Below are 22,166 nucleotides of genomic sequence, written 5' to 3' on the forward strand. Positions count from 1 at the left end.
TCTTCCAGGTTTGTTTACTGGCAAGGTTCTTATCCATCACTGCTGGAGTCGGCCGGCTTCAAGAAGGAAACATAATGAAGCTCTTAGAAAAATCAGAACTGAGAAATGGTGATAAACTCCTCGGGGAACGAAGCTATACCTAAAGGCAGAGCAGTCCTGAAATTCTTCAGTTAAGTCTATTTTTTTTCTGTCTCTCTTTCTCTGTCTCTCATAGTAGCAAATTAGAGTTTAATTTTCTCTCTGAATGTAGGTTTTACCTCACAGATCATATATTATAACCTTCCATTCTCTCCTCTACGTTACCCACTATTTGTGTTTCTTGAGAACAGAGATGATGATGTCTCGTTAATCATTTTAGATTTATTTCCTATCATAGTGCCCAATTCAAATGTTTAATAAACAAAAAAGGAATGCACAAATGAGTAAGTACTAGCTCTCGTAGCTATATTACTACAGCTACCCTTAATTTAAAATAAGTGAAGGATAATTTTGTCTATAATTCTGAGGTAAATACCTTGAAATGGCACAAAATAAATATTATTTTCCCTCTGCTCTGCCTCAGAAGAGATCATTATGAAGAAATGTAACATGAGATTAGAAAAAAAGTTACCAACCATGGCATCAAATTACACTGATAAGATCACTCTTGATGTGTATCAGAAATGATACAAATGACATAAAGAGGGATGGAGTTGAAAGTCTTGGAAATACCTCATAACATGTATTCTCCCATCTCTTTCAAAGAACTCCTGTTGTCTATAATTACACCATCAAACAAATATGTCATGGTAGGAAAAGTTTGAGCATTACTGCTTAGAGCGTCTTCTTAGAACAATAGTCCCTTTGTTTTAATTACAAAAAACACATTATGAAAAACATGACTTGAGACTAATCTCAACAGTTGTAATATTATGACATATTTGTTTATTGTTCATATGTCTGGGTATATACATTTTTTGGTATCACTTGAAATAAGCTATAGACATCATGACACTTATTCATATATTCTTCATCATGAAACTCCTAGGAATATGGATTATCTCTTACTAAGGAATTGTCAATTCCTAATCTAGTGTCTAACCATATCCAAATGTCCCCAGTTGTCATAAGAATACCCTTCAGAGCTTCCATTTTTAAACTACGCTCATGCACTGTAAATCACTATTTAGCCTCTATTGTAGACTAACAAGATTTCTATGAGAGATGTTTATATAAACAAATAGATCAGTTATCATTTCCTGAATATTACTCAATAAATAGCTCCCCCAAAATGTTGATATTTACTACAAAGAAAATAGTATTATGAAGAAAATGATTTCTTAAGGAAAAGGATTCCTACACAAAAGTAATAAGTTACTAGCTACATGAAGAGGGCACACTGGTTAGCGTGTTGGGTAGTTATCGGAAGGATTCTGGACTATTCAAGAAGTAGGCATTAATACCCACTAAATATTCATCACCAACCACAAAAACTATGAAGAATCCAAAAGAAGTATAATAAAATTGAAGATAACAAAAGAGACATTGCACTATAAAGGATTTCAAGGATAGTAAAAGCACATTGAGCTTGAATCAGCAAAAAGTGAAGGAGTTTTACACAGGGTAAAGGCTTGATGAAAACGATAACTGAGAAAAAAAATGAATGGAGCACAAGAGACTGCAAAAAGGAAGTAAAACATGGACAGAGGCTGTTACAGAAACCCAGGTGAAAACTGATGAGGGTAGAATGTTTGCTTATAAATCATAGTTTCATTTTGTTGGAAAGGGCCAAGAGGCTCCTTAGAAACAATGGAAATAACTACACTAGTATACAGGTACACCAGGTCCTTATCCCAGACCTGTCACTAATTAGCTGTGTAACACTGGTTAACTTGGAAAACATGCCCAGTCCTCAAAATCCTCCACTGAAGAAAGGAAAAAAAATCCTCCACTGGAAACTGAGGGAAGGAGGCAAAATAGAGGACAACAAAGGCCCAGCTCCATGTTCCTCTTCACTTGGGAATGGCCATCCCCCACTTGTACTGGAAGTTGCTTGAAGTTTTCAAATTACGCAGACATAAACACATTTATTTTTAACTGAGGTTAAAGAAAACTTTAGAAACAAAATTTGAGGAAGTGATAACTTTAATGTAGGCCAAATTTTCTCCTAGCATTCTCTTTTTGACTATTGTGGAAAGTGTAATAAAACTTTACGAGGCAAAGATACAATCTGAATATCTCCTAAGAAAATCTATCTAGATATTTAAGGATTCTGGCTAAATTTTTTATATTAGGCATTTAAATATATTTTTTCACATGTATGATTTTAATTGTGATTTAATTTACAATGATATTAGCTACTTACCTAAAAGCACTAAGTTCCCGCTAGAGTTCAGTGGTTTTCATTTTTAATATCCCAGGTCAAATACTAACAGAGACCATGTTTTCAAAGTCATTTCAAAAGAAGTGAGTGAAATATCAGATTTAAGACTTCAAGTTCAACTGAAGCTGAAGCAAAGACCCTGTGAATTATATGGGCAGTGTCATTATCCCCAAGAATATGGAGGTGATATTTTACCTTCCACCCATGTAAGAAATGTAGGGTTTTTCAAAGTAATATTCTAATACATTTGGAATCTTCTAATGAGTGTTCATTAAGAAAGAATGCACATCATGAGGCAATTTTTCTTTTTGCGAAAAAGTATTTTTGTTCTTAGATTTTTAAGTTAATACTTTTTCCAAAGGCAACTTGAATATATGCCTGACAAACAGATCTGAAATCAAAACTATATTATAATTTAATGCCGGGGCACCTGGGTGGCTCTGTCAGTTGAGCATCCTACTTCAGCTCAGGTCATGATCTCATGGTTTGTGGGTTTCAGCCCCGCTTCGGGCTCTGTGCTGGCAGTTCAGAGGCTGGAGCCTGCTTGGGATTCTGTGTCTCCCTTTCTCTCTCTGCCCCTCCCCTGCTCACACTCTGTCTGTCTCTTTCTCTCTCCCTCAAAAACAAATAAACATTAAAAAATAATTAAATGTCAGTAATACAGCAGCATTTTTGGTATTACAAGAGTAGGGAGTGAGGAACATTAAAAGCAGTCACTGTAGTTCTCTCCTCAAGAAAAGTATAGTCTTATTGCTTTAGGCCACATGTATGAAAGTAAGCAACAGATCCTTTATTCAGCATCCCCTGGCACATTTGCAAAATGAGAGAAAGCTAACATGAAAACTTGCAAAATGTTCTCTGTGGATTTCCAATGTAAAATTTCTAGGACTGTGTTTATTTCCCTGTTTTCCAGTAAATCTGGTGAACAAGCAAATCACTGTTAAACTTGTTAAGATCCTACATTAACACCTTGAGATCATGAATTCCACTTCCTTTAGTCTTACATTTAAGTCTTTCCTAGAGACCTGACAGAATGTATCCATATTGCAAATATGAATTCTTTTTTATATTTAAAAACTGGTCTGAAACTAGGAAATATGGCTGCAAAGGCTAGACTCAGAGATAAATGGTAGAAGTACCCATGTGGCCATTATTAGAACACAATGGTTTCAGAACAAAATAAATGTGCTGTAGTCTGGTTTCTGGTAATCGAGTGAACCTCAAGTCACTCCTGGCAATGAATCCATATTCTGAGTGAAGGTATATCATCCTGAACTTGTATTCTCATTGCTGGTCTTAACTGTATTTCCGTTATAATTTTCTAGGCCAGCAATCACAGTCATTTAAATATAATGCAAGTCACAAATGTGTGCTGCAAAAGTCAGCTAAAATTTTGTAGTAGCCACATTTTAACAAGTAAAAAGAAAAAAGTCAAATTAATTTTGATAATTTATTTAATTCAATATTTCCAAAATGTTAACATTTCAACATTTAACCTTTCAAAACATTAATGAATGTCTTTATCTTATGAAAGCTTAGAAATGCAGAGTTCAGTTTACATTTATCACACGTCTCAATTTGGAGTTGCCACATTTCACATAGTCAAGAGCCACACATGGCTAGTGGCTACCATATTAGACAATGCAGTTCTGGAACTGTTAAGGTTTCAAATGCTTTAAATAGTGCCAGGTGAAGTGCCATGAGCTTGAGGATTATTAAAATGCTCTTTGATTATACTGGCTTAACTAAAAGTTGGAACTCTGGAGGTCTAGAAAGGACCAGTTGAAGTAAGCCAGATTTCTCAATCTCTATGACTACAAGACTGTGTCGCTTCAAAACCAAGTAGTAAGGGTAATTTTAGTAACATTTAAATTGTTTTCAGTGTTTAATGATAAAGAATTATAGCCAAGAGTTATAAAATAAAGAATAGTACACACTTTTAAACCTTGGGTCTTTTACATCAAAATCCATACTTCTCGTAAAATTCTTATTATTCAAAAATTTAATATTTTTATTTATTCTTGATAATAGTGGAAATGGAGAATGAATAAAACATATCTATTTTGAGGGGAACATATTTAAAGTATTTATGTAATTGGTTAAAATACCCTAAAATTAGGGGCGCCTGGGTGGCTCAGTCAGTTAAGCGTCCGACTTCAGCTTAGGTCATGATCTCGCGGTCCGTGAGTTTGAGCCCCGCGTCAGGCTCTGGGCTGATGGCTCAGAGCCTGGAGCCTGCCTCCGATTCTGTGTCTCCCTCTCTCTCTGCCCTCCCCCATTCATGCTCTGTCTCTCTCAGTCTCAAAAATAAATAAACATTAAAAAAAATTTTTTAAATACCCTAAAATTAGAGTTCCATGAATTGACCATTTTCTCCTGTTACCATAGTTTCTAAAATAGGGCCTTCTCTTTTTTGTTGTTGTTGTGTATGATAAAATATATAGAACATAAAATTACCATTTTAACCATTTTTAGTGAACAGTTATGTGGTATTAAATGTACATTCACACTGTTGTGCAACCATCCACAGCATCCATCTCTAAAACTTTTTCATTCTTCCTGATACACTGTACCCATTAAACACTATCTCCCCATCCCCTTCTCCCCCCAGTTCCCAGCAACCACCATTCTACTCTCTGTTCCTATGAACTTGACTACTCTAGGTACCTCATATAAGTGGAATCATACAGTATTTGCACCTTTGAGACAGCCTTATTTCACTTAGCATAATTTCCTCAAGGTTCATCTAAGTAGCAGCTGGTGTCAGAACTTTATTCTTGTTAAGGCTCATTTTTTTCTTCCTATGTATAAACTGCATTTAGCTTATATTTGCATCCTTTGATGGACCCTTGGGTTGCTTCCACCTTTGGGCCCCCGTGAATAATGCTGCCATGAACGTGGTGTACAAACACCTGTTCAAGTCACAGGTTTTCACTCTTATTAAGTGTCCTGAGTTTGAGAAGCCCTTATCATTTCTACTTTTTTTTTTATTAAATTGGCGGCAGATTTTCCTTTCACTTTAGAATGAAATAAAAATCTTTCCTCCTTGTGCTGGCAGTATCTACAGTCTTCCTTTCTAGCAGAACAGAAACTTATTGCCCTGACAGCCAGAATTTTTTTCTACCCCTTATTTCCTACTTCTTATTCTACTATATTTTTCCAAGGTCATCACTCTGTAATATTAAATTATTTTACATGGAGAAATGTTAACATTTCTCTTAAAATATCGATAGAAGATTCTAAGCTTCAGCTACCTGGGTCTCAGATGAATTATCCCAGTTTGACATTTTTGTTGGAATTTATCTTGTCACATACTCCAGGCTTCAATCTTTCAACCCTCTTCACTCCATTAGTTCTTCTCTCGGCTCCCACATGTGAACTATTCTTGGTATTAAAAACTCATTTTGAAAGCAATACAATTTCAACAACTAAAATACCATGTGTGCTCGGTTAGGTTAAATTTAGCCTTGTGAAAGTGCACCTTAGCAATTTTGCAACATCAGTAAGTACTTCTATCTCCAGTTCCTTTTTATCCCCAATCCACAACTCGCCTTGCATTCACTTGTAATTTCTGCCTCTCTAGTAAATACGGCTTTGAGGAAACAAGATCCAAACTAAGGAGAAAAATAAACAGTGATATACCAAGTATGATCTAAAAATACGAAAACAAAGCTCATGAAATCCTGAGCACTGATGTTCACAGCAAAAGTAGACTGTTCTCTAACTTTTTCAACGCCATATTTAGAGTGTTCAAAGACTTGTGAGAAGCACATGATAATTTTATTAATAACCAGAACTATTCCAAAGACCTTCACTGTCTGAATTTCAAACACGTTCAGTGCTCCTTATTTCCAGCTATTTCCTTTAGCAAGTCTTAGTAGAAAAGGAAAAGGAATATAGATGAGCAGTTGTAAATAATGCACATTTAATTTTTTTTTTCAATTGCACTAGAAGAACTACTCTTATATTTAGTATACCCACAGGCATATTTCTCTTATTTGCCCTAAGCAGGACTGCTCTTGGGAACATCAAACTATCACATAAATGAATAGCAGTGAGAAAAATGTGACATGGGAAAAATAGACATATAGAGAGGGGAGCCACTTTGAGTCAAGATTTCCATTATTGTGACTGAAAATACTCTCCACGGTAAGAATTTTTTCAAGAAATACTTTTTATTAATAAAGGACTATTTAATTTTCAAGATCACAATTTCTGACATAAAAGCTTAGGTATTAGTCTCTGTTGTATTTAATTATGAATGGAAATGTGGTGGAATTTGGAATTTTAGAGTCATTTTCCACCCAACATTTAACTAATATGACTTCATTTTCTTCTGAAAATTAGTAAATTTTCTGAAGAGGTAAATTCCAAAAGGACACCAAATTTTCTTACTTTAGAGATCACCTGCTTGAGGGCTTGTAAATGTTTTCCTTATCGTTCAAGTTTTAAAATATCATGGCAGTATTATATGTTAAGTGTTGTGTTTTTTTTTTAATTAGCTCTATTTAATTAACTGTTTGGGTCAGCAGACTCATATTCTTCTTCAGCTCAGAAAGTCTCTTCTAATATATAATTAATTGGTGTTTATGATTGATTTCTTCTGTTCCCTTATTCTGGCATTCCAATTACAGTATTTTATGGTTTCTCTAATCTTTATATTTACTGTATTTTCTCTCATAATTAAAAATTTTGCTGCTGTTCTATATTATTATAAATGAAACATTACACAAATGAAATCTTATGAGTCACAGATTAGTAGAGAGGGTTATAAGCAGAAAATTAAGAGATTAGAAAAGTGGATAATTTTGTTTTGTTTGCTTCTTTGTTGTTTCCTTCTTTCCATCTTTTTTTTTTAAACTTTTTTAATGTTTATTTATTTTTAAGAGTGAGACAGAGAGAGAGAGAGAGAGAGTGCAAGCGGGGAGGAGCAGAGAGAGACGTAGACACAGAATCCAAACCAGGCTCCAGGCTCAGCAAAGAGCCCGACAGGGGGGCTTGAACTCACAAACCGTGAGATCATGACCTGACCTGAAGTCAGACACTTAACCAACTGAGCCACCCAGGCACCTCTCCTTCTTTCCATCTTGATCGTGGCTTCCTATCTGACTAGGACTGCTGCTATCATTATTCACTGTGGGGCAGGCAGCCAATGCCAGCAGTCTCATGTGCAGGCATGAAATCTTCATTCAGTGCCTTCCACTGCACATTCCTTTGACACCAGAAATGTGGCTCCTCATCCTCTCTTCTAGACCCTAAGCTAGTGGACCTCTCGCTCCAAGGTCCTCTTTCCAGGCCTCGCTCTAGGGTATGATGCTTGTGGAAGCGTTCAAACCTGGCCAGTTTTACTGAATTCACTTAACCCATGGGAAACTCACTTATCCTTGTGATGACAAAAAATAACAGATGTCTGCCCATATTTTTCCACCCACTTATTTCACATGATTGTTTTTCTCTTATTTAGGTAGGTATATGACACTGTGCCAAGCCCATTGTCTAAGCCAAGATCCTAACAGAGAAATAGGTATCGTTCTCTTCCTCTAGCCATACTGATCTCTCGGAGTGGTGTCTTGGAGACCTGGTCCCTGGCTTTAGTGTTGTGGAAGGGAGGACTTCACACCCATGAACTACCCACTAGGCAGGCTCAACTTTTCCTCCCCCCAACCCTTAGTTATTTCCTTTTATCAACAGCAGCACAACAAGAGGTAATGAAATCACAGACTACAAAAATCACAAAAAGAAAGAAAGCTATTAGGAATATATTGTGAAAGACAATTCCCTGGACCAGACATGGGGCACCAGGGAATGGATAAAATACGACCTCAGGTTAAACTGAAGGAGAAAGATGTAGATTTTAAATATGAAAGGCTTACATTGTAGGCTGATAGAAGATACCTATATTGTATACTTGTAGAAAATAGCCGCAAAGTCCCTCTACATGTTTATTAGAAATTACCTTTTTGTTCCTTTTCATTCTCCAATAAGTTGCCATTTTGCCTCAGGTTTTTCTGATCTCATACCCCTGTTGATGGTTGGCAGTTATTGAAATAGTCATTGATCATTTTTATTAGACTCTAGCTGTCGTTAACCAGGAAGAATTGTGGTCAAAACAGCAAGTGAATAAAGAACATGGACTGTGGAATCAGACACACACAGGTTCCACTACTGACAGCATGTTAGAGCTATGCCAAGACTCTACATCCTAATTTTATTGCTCTAAAATATTGCCTAAATAATGCTATTTCACATAAAGACTTATTTCGCATAAAGACTAAATGAGGTAATACAGGCAAAGGATACAGCACAATATTACATATGTGGATAAGTATCTACTATTATGATAGGATAACACCTACATTTTCTGTAAATGCTTTTATTGGAATAGCAAAAATAAACAAACAAAAAACTCTGAACCAACATTCACTGATAATAGCAATGGCTTCCTATAGGTACCCAACATACTAAGCCAATATTATTCAAGTGTGAACTCCTGGTGAGGAGTTTGCTTTTATGTTCTACACTGCTGATGGAACACTTAACACTTAAAAGCCCAAAGACTATTGACACAGTTTTCTGTCTATAAGATGCTCTTTCCCATAACATGCATCAATATTTGTCTTTTTATTTTCCTTCAAATCCTTGCTAAACTTCAGCCCCAGTTCCAGTTTGAGCTTTCAGGAAATAATTGATGGCTTAGGATATCATGAAGTTCATCTCCAATTTATGGTAATTTGATTACAATCTCACAGGGACCATGACCTTCACTTCTGATGATACAGCTTTATGGCTCCATCTACCATGCACATATATATGACTAAATGCCATTGGGATAATTTAAGTTATATGCCCCCAACAGTGCATCTCACAGTCTGGTAAATGTTGCAAGTTTTAATTTGTCAATCATAATACTAACACATGTCGAGTTTCACCATAATAATTAAATTACAAAAAGCCCAGGTACAAAATTTGGCTTTTATTTGAAAAGAAAATGATGAAATCTAGTCAGACATCATTATATCTTTAAAAATCAAACAAAAGGGGCGCCTGGCTGGCTCAGCCGCTTAAGTGTCCGACTTCTGCTCAGGACGTGATCTCCTGATTCATGAGTTCAAGCCAGAGTCAGGCTGTGTGCTGACAGCTCAGAGCCTGGAGTCTGGTTTGGGTTCTGTGTCTCCCTCTCTATCTGCCCTTCCCCTGCTCATGCTATGTCTCTCTCTCAAAAATAAATAAACGTTAAAAAAAATTTAAATCAAACAAAAAAAAAATAGAAATACAAACATAAAAGCTTCTAAGGGATAACTATAGTGAAACTTATCAAAGGGAGGCTAAATAGTAATAAAAAACTGAGTAAACGTTGGATTTTAATTTGAAAAGCTTAAGAAACACTTTCTTTTTTAAGGTATCTAATATCTATGCTTTTGCAGTAGTTTACCCATTTTTAGAATCTGAATCAGAGTTAGATATTTTAATTAACATACATTTCTCCTTCTTAACAGGGAAATGCATGTTTTCATCTAAAATAAGCACAAATGACACAATGTTTAGATTATATTGTCAAAACCAATTGTCTGCTTAGTGTCTATTTCCTTATCCCTGCCACAGATATTGACAATAATAATATATTACAAAGTAAAGTCTATTTTAATCATTTTCCAGTGAAATATAATAATACAAAAGTACATGTGCTTCCAGAAGCACACAAATTATGGCATGATGCTGATAGCAAGAATCAACTCTGGTAACAACGACAACAAAAAATCAGTAGGCGTCTCCTATATCTGCCAAGTCTAATTCTGAATTTCTGCACTATGTGCTAATATACGAGAGAGCAACCCAGACACCAACTGGGAAAAACTCCAGATTTTCTCTTAGGTATACAAATCGTGACTTCTGCTAGGAAACTGTGATAATACCAATGTTCCAGAAGATTAGAACATGGATTCTTAAGAAACTTAAACCACCACAGGCTCATTGAAGGGGGGCCCTTAACAACTAAGAACATTTGTTTCAAAAATATCAAGGGAAAGTGGGCCATTGTCGCACTCCTCCTACATGGCACTATTGAAAGTCTTTTAAAGGTGTTTTCCAGAAATATAAATAAAATGGCTAAATCAGAGGTGGTCCAATTTCTATTCTTTATTAATTCAAACACTTAACTCTGCCCCCTCTAATGCATGCGGTTCTACAATCTTGAACCAGCAGGCTATGATGAGAATTCCAACCTGCATACCTAAAAGCAAAGCAATAAATAGGCAGGCAGGGTGGCCTGCTATGTTCCCCAGCAGCATGGAGAAACTTAGCCCATTAGACTACTGCAATTATCCCTGTCCCTTCTACCTCCTACCATCTTTCCACAGCGTCAGAAAACTTCTGAGTAAGGCTCCAAGCAGAAGTCATGAAGGAACTATAAAATAGCTGTAATGTAAGGGAGACACAAGCAGAGGCAATGGCTCTTTGGAGAAGAAAAAGAAAAACTAAAGAATACAATGGCCTCCAAATTATATTACCAGTCAGGATTTGAAATTCAACTTTTAATTCTACTTTCCTAGTGAGGAGAAAGAATGATGATTAAGACATATTAATTGTTATGGAAAGTGTATTTGGGTTAGTCTATGCTCAAAATGTATATATCATGGAGGGTAATATTCGAGAGAGAAAACAACTAGAGGTGATGGTATTTGTAAGGAGGTCAGAGAAACAGAGTCAGACATAAGTCCCTACTACAAAAATAGGCACAACTCAGTTATGCCTATTTAATAGGAATTAATATAAGGTACCAATATTTAATTATACATTAAAAGAACTTATTGCATCTAGTCTTTAGGCTACTTGTTTTTTCCTTTATGCTAATCTTTGTCCACTTTTGTCTTCCTCTTGGTTTCCCTTAGTTTATGTCCCAGTCATTTCCACATGCCACAGATTCATTCACTTTCCATATTCAATTTACTTTCCCCAATTTATTACACTTTTTAAATACACACAGGGAATCTAGTGTGTATAATACCAAGGGATAAATTGACATAGAGGCCTTGCCTTTAAGTCAGATGTATACCATTTGGATAAATCAATTGTTCTCTTCACCAATAACAATAATAGGTAACGTTACCAAGGTTGCATCCCATCCCATTGAGCAGAAGATGGCCCTATCTCTTTTTATTCTTCTCAGTTACAGGCAAAACAAGAACTAGCCATAACTGTTTGGATCCAAGATGGCAGCAGGAGACTGGAAAAACCCAGTCATAGCTAATTAGACTATGGTGACAGATTTGACCATAGAAGAACCCCAAATCTGATTATAGTCTGGTTATAATACATCAGGATGCCAGATGACATACCTGCCAACACTGTAACAGTTCCAACCAAAGTCATGGAAGGAGAAAGAGGAGGTGGCAACCATTTCTTAGAAAAAACCTACTCATTCAGAAAAAACTCATGCATATTTCTCCCATTTTTGCCCCAGCCCATAAAACCCTCCTTGAGATACACCCCAGAGAAGTGGATTTGTGAACTTAGTTCCTGCTTCTGCATTCTCAGGCCACTGAATAAAGCTGGTGCTGTCCAAAGTGCAACTTGGGTTTAGTGTTTGGCTATGCAGCACAGAACACAGAAAACACTTCCAAGGAAAGGCACAGGGCTTCCCCAGTAGTTCCAACCTGTTTTGGAGGAAAGGGAAAATCAAATGGCAACAATAATCATAATTACTAGCATTGTATCCCTATAGCATACATACTGTAATTATTCTGCATATTCTACAGATTCTACATTGCACAGAGGTGAAATAACTTGCCCATAGTCGCGTTTGTGGAATCCAAATTCAAACCTAGGCAGTTTAATTCTAAACCTATGTTCGTTCGTTCTTTCTTTCTCTCTCTCTCTTTCTCTTTCTTTCTTTCTTTCTTTCTTTCTTTCAAGAGAGAAGGAGTGCATAGGCATGAGCAGGGGAGGAGCAAAGGGAGAGAGAGAATCTTATGTAGACTCCTTGTCTGGTGCAGAGCCCAACACTGGGCTCAGGGTCAATCTCATGACCATGAGATCATGAGCTGAGTCTAAATCAAGAGTCAAATGCATAACCAATGGAGCCACACAGGCATCCCTCTAAACCCATGTTCCTAACCAGTATATCATATACTTTATGAGTTAAAAAAATACACAAAATAAACATACTAATTTAAGTCATAAAACTAAATGAAGAGTCAAATGAATAATATAATGAATGAATATAATAAATTCTAAAAAGTTAGAGATCAGTATAGGTTCATATATTCAGAACAATCTTTATAATACCTTCTCTCCTCATCCATGTGTTTGGGATCTTGTGGGGAAGAGAGACTCATTAAAAAAGAGAAGGTAGAAAGAATATAGCAAGAAGTCACCTTTGTTTTCATTCTTTCCATACATTGCCTGATATCAACTCATTGAAGGAATTACCTAGTTACAATCAATCATCTGATGATTCTCTATGCTTTAAGAAATGCTTGGTGACCTGCTATGTAAACGATAGAGATTCTGCATCAACAAAAAATTGCCTAAATCCAATGTAACTGTGCCCCCTTGTTTTTAAATACCATGTAGAAAATCCTACTCTTTTACTACAATCATATGTAGGCAATTTTTGCTTTATATAGCATTAACATATAGTAGTATTTCATTGTTTTCCAAATGTTTATACCATGCTTTATTTCAACATATAGTTGCTGTTTCTATAATCTACTTAAGCAAGCACTAAAAAAAATCATCATAAAAAGCAAAAAAAAAACTTGGCACTGGTGTTTTGCAGTGCCTGATATTATAACACTTGAAAAAATTTCCTTGGGTTGGGTATTTTAATGCATTTCAAAAATTTTTAACTGCACATATAATTATGAAATGGTGTGTATCATTTATGGTTTCCAATTAACTAAAGTATTATATGAAATAAGCTTATTGAAAGCCATACTGTTTTAATTTAACAAAGATAAGCACAAAAAGAAGCAAATGTTCTTAATGCAATTATAATTGGTCACTGGATGGATAATTGGAGAGGGGATAATGTGAGTGGATTATATCTGAAATGTTATGGAGGATATAGTGTTCTTTCCATGATAATACTTTTCTATTGGGTTTAAGGCAAGAAACTCTAACAGAGTTAACCTAAAATTATCACAGAGATTTCTCTCAGAGCTAGAACTTTGAAAACTGGAGCAAAGTGTGTCTCTGTACTTAAATCAAGCTATACCTGGAGAACTACAGGGGGTCCATTGAATACTTTCTGACCCAAATCCATAGTTACAATCTCAGACCAGGCTTTTGAGAAACATCTTAGGTATTTACAATCTTAGAGCTCTCTATCCTTTCTGTGAACAGGTTCAACCAGATTCCAGAAAAGTCTTTGTCTCAGCTCTACAATTAATTACATTAAAGAAAAAAAAAGCTACTCATATCTAAATTAGTAACATATCCATTAGTAGGAAGAGTGAAATCTTGAAGTCAGAAAAGTTCATTTTTGTATTAAAGCCTCTTTGAAAACCTTACCATGTCACTTTCTATATACATAGGCTAGGGCCATTTTCCTTATTTGCTTTAAGTTTCACTGACTTATTAGATCCATAGTTACTGAGTATCCACTGCGTGTTAAATACTACGTTTACAATGTGGATATATATTTGTGAATAAGTAAACTACCTTTAGAAACTAGAAATAATAAAAACAAATAATTAAAAAATTATTATCAGCTGGTAGATAATGAGTTTAAGCCCATGTTGCTTGTGGAGCCTACTTAAAAACTAAAAAAAAAAAGTTTTTAAAAAATTTAAACAACAGCAACAACACCAAATGAATAAACCCAAATCACATTAACTGTGATACAGGAGATGAACAGGGTTGATAATATCAAGGAAGAAGAATTTCAAGTGACCAGAGGAGGCCTCATAGAGTGGTTGACATTTAGACTGAGAACAGAAAGATAAAAAGGAAGCACACTTGGAAAAACATCCAAAGGGAAGTACATCCCCAAAAAGAAGACCATATGACAGTACAGTGTGGCTGAGCATAGTGGGCAAAAGAGAGTGGTGTCAGATGGTTTCGTACATCAGATGAGAGTCTGCTCATACAAGTTTTAGACTGAATAGTAAGGAATCTGGATCTTACTCAATGTACAATTGGATATCATTTCATAGTTTTATGCAGGAGAATGGCATAGATGGATTTATATTTTCCAAAGACTTCTCTGGCTTCTCCATAGAGAATATTTTGGAGAGGGATTTGGGGGGGATGCAGGAAAGCCAAGAAGAAGAGTACCATGGTAATCTGGGAGAGAAACATTGGTGTTTGGGTTTACAGTGAAAGAAACATAATCAAGAGAAATGGAGAAATTATCTTAGAGGTTGACTTGCTGACAGTTTATATGTTGAGAGAGAGGGAAAGATGAATATCGAGTTTGAGTATTAACTTTTCTTCCAAAGTTATAGAATGATAATAGCACAAATTCAACACGCATAATCTAAAGGAGGGATAGAGTTGTGTTTTAATTTTGATTTTATTTGGATTGAGCAGAAGGGAATCAAGAATTCAGTTTTGGATCTGTCAAATGTGAAATGTCAATGAGAATCCAATTGAAGATGTCAACTAGAGAATTGCATATTTAGAGCTAAAGTTGACAGAAGAGAACTGGGTTAGAAATATACATTTGGAAGTCATTGTCACATACATGGTATTTAAAGCCTTCAAACAGATCATTACAAAAGAATGAAAGTTGAGTTTTAGAAGGAAACATAATCTTGAAAGCAGCAAACATTTAGAGGTCAGGTTTAGAAGAAAAATCTACAAAGGAGATTGAGAAGGACACTCCAGAGGTAGTCAAAAAAGAGGAAATTACAGATCTGGAAGCAAGAGACATGTGGGTTTTAGGAAGAAATGACTGGTTATGCAAATGAATTAATTTGAGAGTTCAGGTAAAATAAACAATGAATACTGACCATGAAAACCTTAGGTTTCAAAATTGATTATGGTAAAACTCAAGGCAGATAGATGGAACAGTATGTAGAGACGTTTAGTAAAGCTCTTATAGAATGGACAATTCTAGGGTGATTTGTAGGTTGATAAAAAGAGTTGTAAAGGAGGAAAAATAATTTTACCTCTATCTTTCCAGGTTCTGGAATAAGGGAGAGATTAACAAGAAAAAACAAGGAAGTTTAATATACCTCCTGTATACATGAGACACCCAAGAAAACTGATTAACTCTCCAAAATGACCCAAGCCACCACCTTACATACCATTTCCAGTTGGGGACAAAAGAAAGATGTAGTGGGGGAGGCCAATGTTGAGAGGTTACCAGGAAACGCATAGTAAACAAGGGGATGGTTGTTACACAGATTTACGTTCAATGCCTTCTCCACAGTTAAGAGTTTCTAGAGATTTGGTCATCCTCCCCTTCCAGATATAGAGGGGGAGACACACTTACACATGGAGATTTCTCTTATGAATGAAATGTCCTTTACAAAAGGGCAACTTTTACTCAGTTTTTAGAATTTCTCCTGTGTATTCAGTTTTTCAAAAATAACTAGCTCAAGCTAATTCTTACACCAAAGAGGCATATTTTGGGTGGCAAATTCTGCTCCCCTTCAGAGTAAAGTAGGTAAGAAACTACAGAATGGGAGAAGTCTTTGATGTCAACAAACAAGCAAGTTAGTGAGCTCATGAGAAAAAACAAAACAAGACAAAACAAAATAAAAATCCTGCCAAATAACACATAAAAGCAATCCTTGCACAACTGTTCTAACAAGCACAAAACCACATATTAAAGATTTGAACTTCATATTATAAATATCTATTTCTGGGAAAATTTTTCTTTCTTGTCAAGAATTAGGGATGTCTTCAACTATTAATATTTCTCAACTCAGTATCTTAGGCACAGTTGGATGATGTCATCTATTTTCAATTGAATTCACCACAGATTTCAGTCAGTTTATATATTTTTTATTCTGAACAATAGATTTTATAATTTAAGAATTAAATTTATATGTAATTTTTTCATATCATACAATTATAGAAAGCCTAAGGTATCTTTTCACATTAGAAGGACACTAAGTAGAGGCGTCTGGGTGGCTCAGACAGTTAAGCATCTGACTCTTGATTTCAGCTCAGGTCATGATGTCATGGTTCATGATTTTGAGCCCCACCATAGGGCACTGTGCTGACGGTACAGATCCTGCTTAGGATTCTCTCTCTCTCTCTCTCTCTCTCTCTCTCTCTCTCTCTCTCTGCCCCTCTCCCCTGCTCACATTCTTTCTCTCTCAAACTAAATGAATAAACACTAAAACAAAACTAAGTCAAAAAATTGTCAAAAAACCGTAATTGAGGAATATAAGTACCAACTAAAATTAAAACAGGTAAGAGACAAAATGACTCAATTAACAGGTAGAATATTAAAATATGTAGATAAGTTATAACATATAATTTTTAATTAATTCTTATGTCTTGCGTTTTCAATTGCTACTTTGTATTCCTAAAGTGAGCAGATATTTAAAATATTTTCTCAATTTTAGAAATTTATGTCTGTGGTATACTAGATATAGGACGTTTTTGCTTTCTCAAAAATTAGCCTTTGGGAGGGAAACATGGTTATTATAGTATCTTATTAAAAGTAAAAACAACAAACAAACAAGGACATAGATTGTATATTTTTGTTAACTTCAACTAAGAGAACTTAAAGTTGACTATGCTTTATAAAGACAGATTTTAAAATGTATCTCTGCCATAAACATACAATTATATTTAAACTAAGAAAAAAATCCACAATGTTTAAAAAGTAATTACCCTTCAAACAAACAACTCTCACCAAAATCACTTGAATAGCAAAACAATTGTTAAAAGGAGACAAGGAGGCCCAAAATGGAATCACTTGTGCTAAACATCTTATTGACAAATCAAGACTTAATACCTAACCTAACTGCAGTTTTTAGATCCCCAAGGTATGTAACCTTTAACCAGTCAACCTGATTAGCACTAGTGAGATAATCTGCCAGATAAACCCTTCCATTTCCCTTAGGAGGGAGAACTTACCTGAAATATTACATTCTTTCCTAATAATTTCCTTTTACTGCCCCCTTCCTGACATAAAAATCTTTATTTTTTAGATTCCATGGAGGTCCTTTCTATTTGCTAGATGGGATACTTCCCAATTTATGAATTGCTAAATAAAGCCAATTTGATCTTTAAATTTTCACAGGTAAATTTTGTTAACACAATAAAATTATGATTAACAAACAAGAAGCAAGTGAAGCTAAGAGTATTAATTTTTTTTCCAGCTTCTCCACATTTTGCAGATTACCTGCAATGAATACATATGGCTTCTAAAAATAAAATTTAATTTCTTTAATTGGCCTTACTCATCAACCTATATTAAAACAACCTGTATCACCATCGACTTTTCCTTTAGATACCTAATGTTTTCCTCATTGTTTTTGTTTCCCTCTGTCAACAAATAGCAATATATAAACAATTTTTATGTTAAAGAGTGTATTTTGTTTATGCCAGTCAGGATATGGATTATAATAAAGAAAGGAAAGAGAATGTTTTATAGAGGGAAATAGAGAAAAAGAATGAAGAAAGATACAAATTGAGAATGAGAGAGTGAGAGGTGCATCAAATTTAGTCACTCTGGAGAAGGAAATTAGTAGCAAAGTATCTGTATTACTGTTCAGAACTCAGAAAGCTACATTATATTATATAGCTGAAAATTATTAAAATTATCAAAAGTTCCTTCATTGGCCTCAACGTGGAGAAATTTTTGTACATGATTGTATATGGTTCGCTGTGCCACAACCAAGATGAGCTGCATCAGAGATTAGAAGACATACTTAGTTTTCATTTACAATTACCCTTTTATAAACTGGCCTCATCTTTGTCATTAAAGATCGTATTAGAAAGGTAAATAAAACATCATTTAACAGTCTATTTTTATTAATTATAAAGTTATAGAATTTTACACTTTTCGATTCTCATAATAAATGGCCCAACAGAAACAGCATGTTGAGTCTAAATTAGAGACAAAATTATATACCAGGTAGGCAGAGATACTAAAGAGCATTCCTTTTACTCTTGTTCAGTATGTGTTCCTAAACTCTGTGAAAGGTGTGGTACACAACAGGCTTGAACTGAGGAGCTCCTCTCTGCAGCAAGATTGAATTTCAGGTGGACTAAGCTGTTTAGCTGGCTAGTGGCTAAAAAGGAGATGCCACGATTTTCTGAAAACATATTGTATTTCATTTACTTTAAATTTTTTAATGTTTATTTATTTTTGAGAGAGAGAGAGAGAGAGAGGCAGAGACAGACCATGAGCGGGGTAAGGGTAGAAAAAGGGGGAGACACAGAATGTGAAGCAGGCTCCAGGCTGTTTGCTGTCAGCACAAACCCCGACGTGGGGCTTGAATCCACAAACTGTGAGATTGTGACCTGAGACAAACTTGGATGCTTAATTGACTGAGCCACCCAGGTGCCCCCCAAAAATATATTTTAAAAGGTTCACAGGGCTCCTGGGTGGCTCAGTCAGATAAGCATCTGACTTGAGCTCAGGTCATGATCTCATGGTTCCTGAACTAAAGCCCTGCACTGTGCTATCTGTTTTCAGTGCAGAGTCTGCTTTGGATCCTCTGTCTCCCTCTTTCTGCTACTCCCTTCTGGGGGATAAGCTTAGGAATCCGCAGGCTTACACCAATGGGTTGACAAGGCATAAAGAAATACAAAGTCATAAAATGCTCACACCTGAGTTTGGGTAAACCTATTGGCACCCCAAGAATAGGGGGGTGCAAAGGCACCCCGAGAATAGGGAGGCACAAAGGTGCCAGAAATGGAAGGAGGTGCAAAGGCACCCCAAAATAGAAAAGGGGTGCAGAGCCCCCAGAATAGAGACAGGAAAAGACCTGAAACAGAAATGATGCAAAGGTGCCCAATACATAGGTATATGAAACAAACAAGCTTAGATATTCAGGGTGAAAGCACCCAAAAATTTAGTACTGTAGCAGAAAGCTGCTTTCACAGGAGAATAGGGCCAGGTTTGGTAAATTGGTGAATTGGACTATAGACCACTGTACTGCAGGCAAAGCATCCCAGAGTGGAGATGGTTAACAAAAGAAAATGTGCCTTTGTCAACCCTGAGGTTATTTCCCCTATCTGTCTCATCCCCTAGGCTGGCTAAGATAAACAGAGGTGCTGCCTTATGTCCGCTGTAAACAACCTTCCTCTGGACTGCCCGGAGTGCAGATTTTGTTTTGTATTAACCCAAACCCCTAACCATAAGTATCTTCAAGAACCCTTTTCCTCACATCCACAAGTTAATGTTCACAGATTCATTGTCTCTTTGTGCACGTCCATTGCCATGTTTGTTAGCCTTCTGATCCTAATAAAAATGGGGCAAGGACACTTATTCGGGGCTCTTGCCTTTTCCTGGACATGAGCCATCTTTTGCTTTCAATCTGCATCCCACTCTTTTGCTAGACAAGAAAGAACCTAAGACCCAAAGTTTACGACACTCCCTAACTCACACATGCTCTGTCTCTAAAATAAGTAAACATTAAAAAGATTTTTTAAAAAGGTTCACAATATAAACAAATGACCAAGGCAATTTCCCCTTTCCTTAAAATTAACTCTCTATTCAAAACAAAAGTGTAACTGAATTCTTACCTATTGAAAACAAAAACATAACTGAACACTTACCTCTATGTTCTATCAACAAAGGACATAGTGTGAGGTAGAGAACTAAATGAAACATAAAATCAGAGGCATCTTGGGCTTTCTGAGTAATTCATTTCAGTTTTAACAGTTGCATTAAGTCTCCAAGTGCACACTTCCTTTTGCCCACTTATTGCATCATACCTTCAACATTTCTTGTTACTGCTGCTGCCTGCCCTGAGGCAGCCTATTTGATTTTGCCTACGCTGCTCAGGGCCTACCCAGAGCAGCAGTGTTAAACTTGCAGTAAAAATGAGACAAGCCTTAAACGCTTACTCCAACAACTTGGCTGACCTCATCATGCTTCTTCCTACTAAAGCCTGGAAATGGATTCTGGCTGGAAGAAATGTATCTCTTCATCAAAGCTTCTGCCCGTTTAATCTCTGATTTTCTCATAAGTCTCTCACTGCTCTCTCAAAGTGACTCTCAACTGCCTGCCCATCAGAACTATCTCAAAACTACCTTAAAGGATATACTAGAAATCATCAATTTTTCAGCCCAGCAGCTTCCAAGATATATCATGCTTTATAGTTTGTCTGAGTCATAGCAAACATTTATATCCTTTATGAATAATTTGAACTTGTAGCAAAATGGAGTTTCCTGGTCCCTTTATTCATTTTCTCCTTACTATTTCATTACTGTTGGGAAACAATTCTGCTGGCTTATGCTTTGTTTTTAAGCTAATGATCACCCTAGGGATAACAAAAAGTCAGTAAAGCAGTAATTAAATGCATAGACTATAGACACAGTGCACCTGATTTGAACTATGGCTCTATATTTAATATCTCTATAATCTTATGTAAGTTAATTTAAATTGTCTGGGCTTCAGTTTCCTCATCTGTAAAATAACAATAATAATAATTGCTGGCATTATAGGGTCGCTATTATTAAATATATCAATATAGTTAAGGCACAGATACTTAGAAAACGTGAGCTGTAATAAATTCATGACAAGATCCTTATGTGTTAGATATTATACTATATTTGCCATTCAAGATATGTTCTGAGAGATAATAAATACCAACATGCAAACATTTAGCTTGCCTTAAAGTACACCACTCTGAACACTCTAAAAGGGACCCAAATTCTTCAATGAGATATCTTTTGCCCTCATGGGATAAAGCCATGAATAACAGGTGACCTAGACTACACAGGATACAAAAATAATGGTCTTATGAGCTCTGACCTTGTAGAACTCAGGCAGGATGGGGCCAGGACACTACAAAGGGCTACAAAAAGAAAGAGAAAGGGAAACAGGAGGGAAAAAAAGGCATAGAACAAATGAACAAATGTTTTGCTTTAAACTCTATGTATGTTTTTTATCAGCAACTCATAGTATTACACCTGGTGTGAAAGACAGACTGCATTTGAACACCCTTTAAAACACTATGGAGTATTAGCATGGGAACAGTCAGAGAAGGTGCTGCCTAGGATTTTTGACTCGTGGAATGGCCACATCTAAATACAAGCGTATCATAGCAAATTCCAGAAGCTTCTACTATAGCTTTTAAACTGATAGTAGAGAGGGACAGATCATTTTGAAAGAGAGACACTGGGGCGCCTGGGTGGCGCAGTCGGTTAAGCGTCCGACTTCAGCCAGGTCACGATCTCGAGGTCCGTGAGTTCGAGCCCCACGTCGGGCTCTGGGCTGATGGCTCGGAGCCTGGAGCCTGTTTCCGATTCTGTGTCTCCCTCTCTCTCTGCCCCTCCCCTGTTCATGCTCTGTCTCTCTCTGTCCCAAAAATAAATAAAAAACGTTGAAAAAAATTAAAAAAAAAAAGAGAGACACTGATACAATTAGACACATGGACTCTGTAGTAAACATGCTGAAGAAAGACAAGTTTTGAGAAAATTGTTTCTACTCCAAAGTCAGGCCAAGCTATATTATGTATCTTTATCAAGATGATCTCTCAAAGAAATTTCCTGAAGGAAATCCTGGGTAAAAGAGCCTGCGATAGAATGACTTATTCCCTATTTATTATACAATATTTAGAAAGAAAATTAGGATCCTTATGGAGAATAAAGACCCATGAGGAATACGGTATAGCTGAGGACATCTACTTCACATCTCAGCCATTCACACAGAGACCCTGTATGG

General features: G+C 36.1%; 1 protein-coding gene across 11 annotated transcripts in view; it reads right to left on the reverse strand.

Annotated features, from left to right (window-relative positions):
• The window catches only part of DGKB (diacylglycerol kinase beta), a 945,456-nt gene that overhangs the window by 623,631 nt on the left and 299,659 nt on the right, over nucleotides 1–22,166 (reverse strand). The gene's annotated exons all lie outside the window — the stretch shown is intronic.

The sequence above is a fragment of the Felis catus genome, chromosome A2 (genome assembly GCF_018350175.1).
Source record: "Felis catus isolate Fca126 chromosome A2, F.catus_Fca126_mat1.0, whole genome shotgun sequence".
NCBI classification, from domain to species: Eukaryota; Metazoa; Chordata; class Mammalia; order Carnivora; family Felidae; genus Felis; species Felis catus.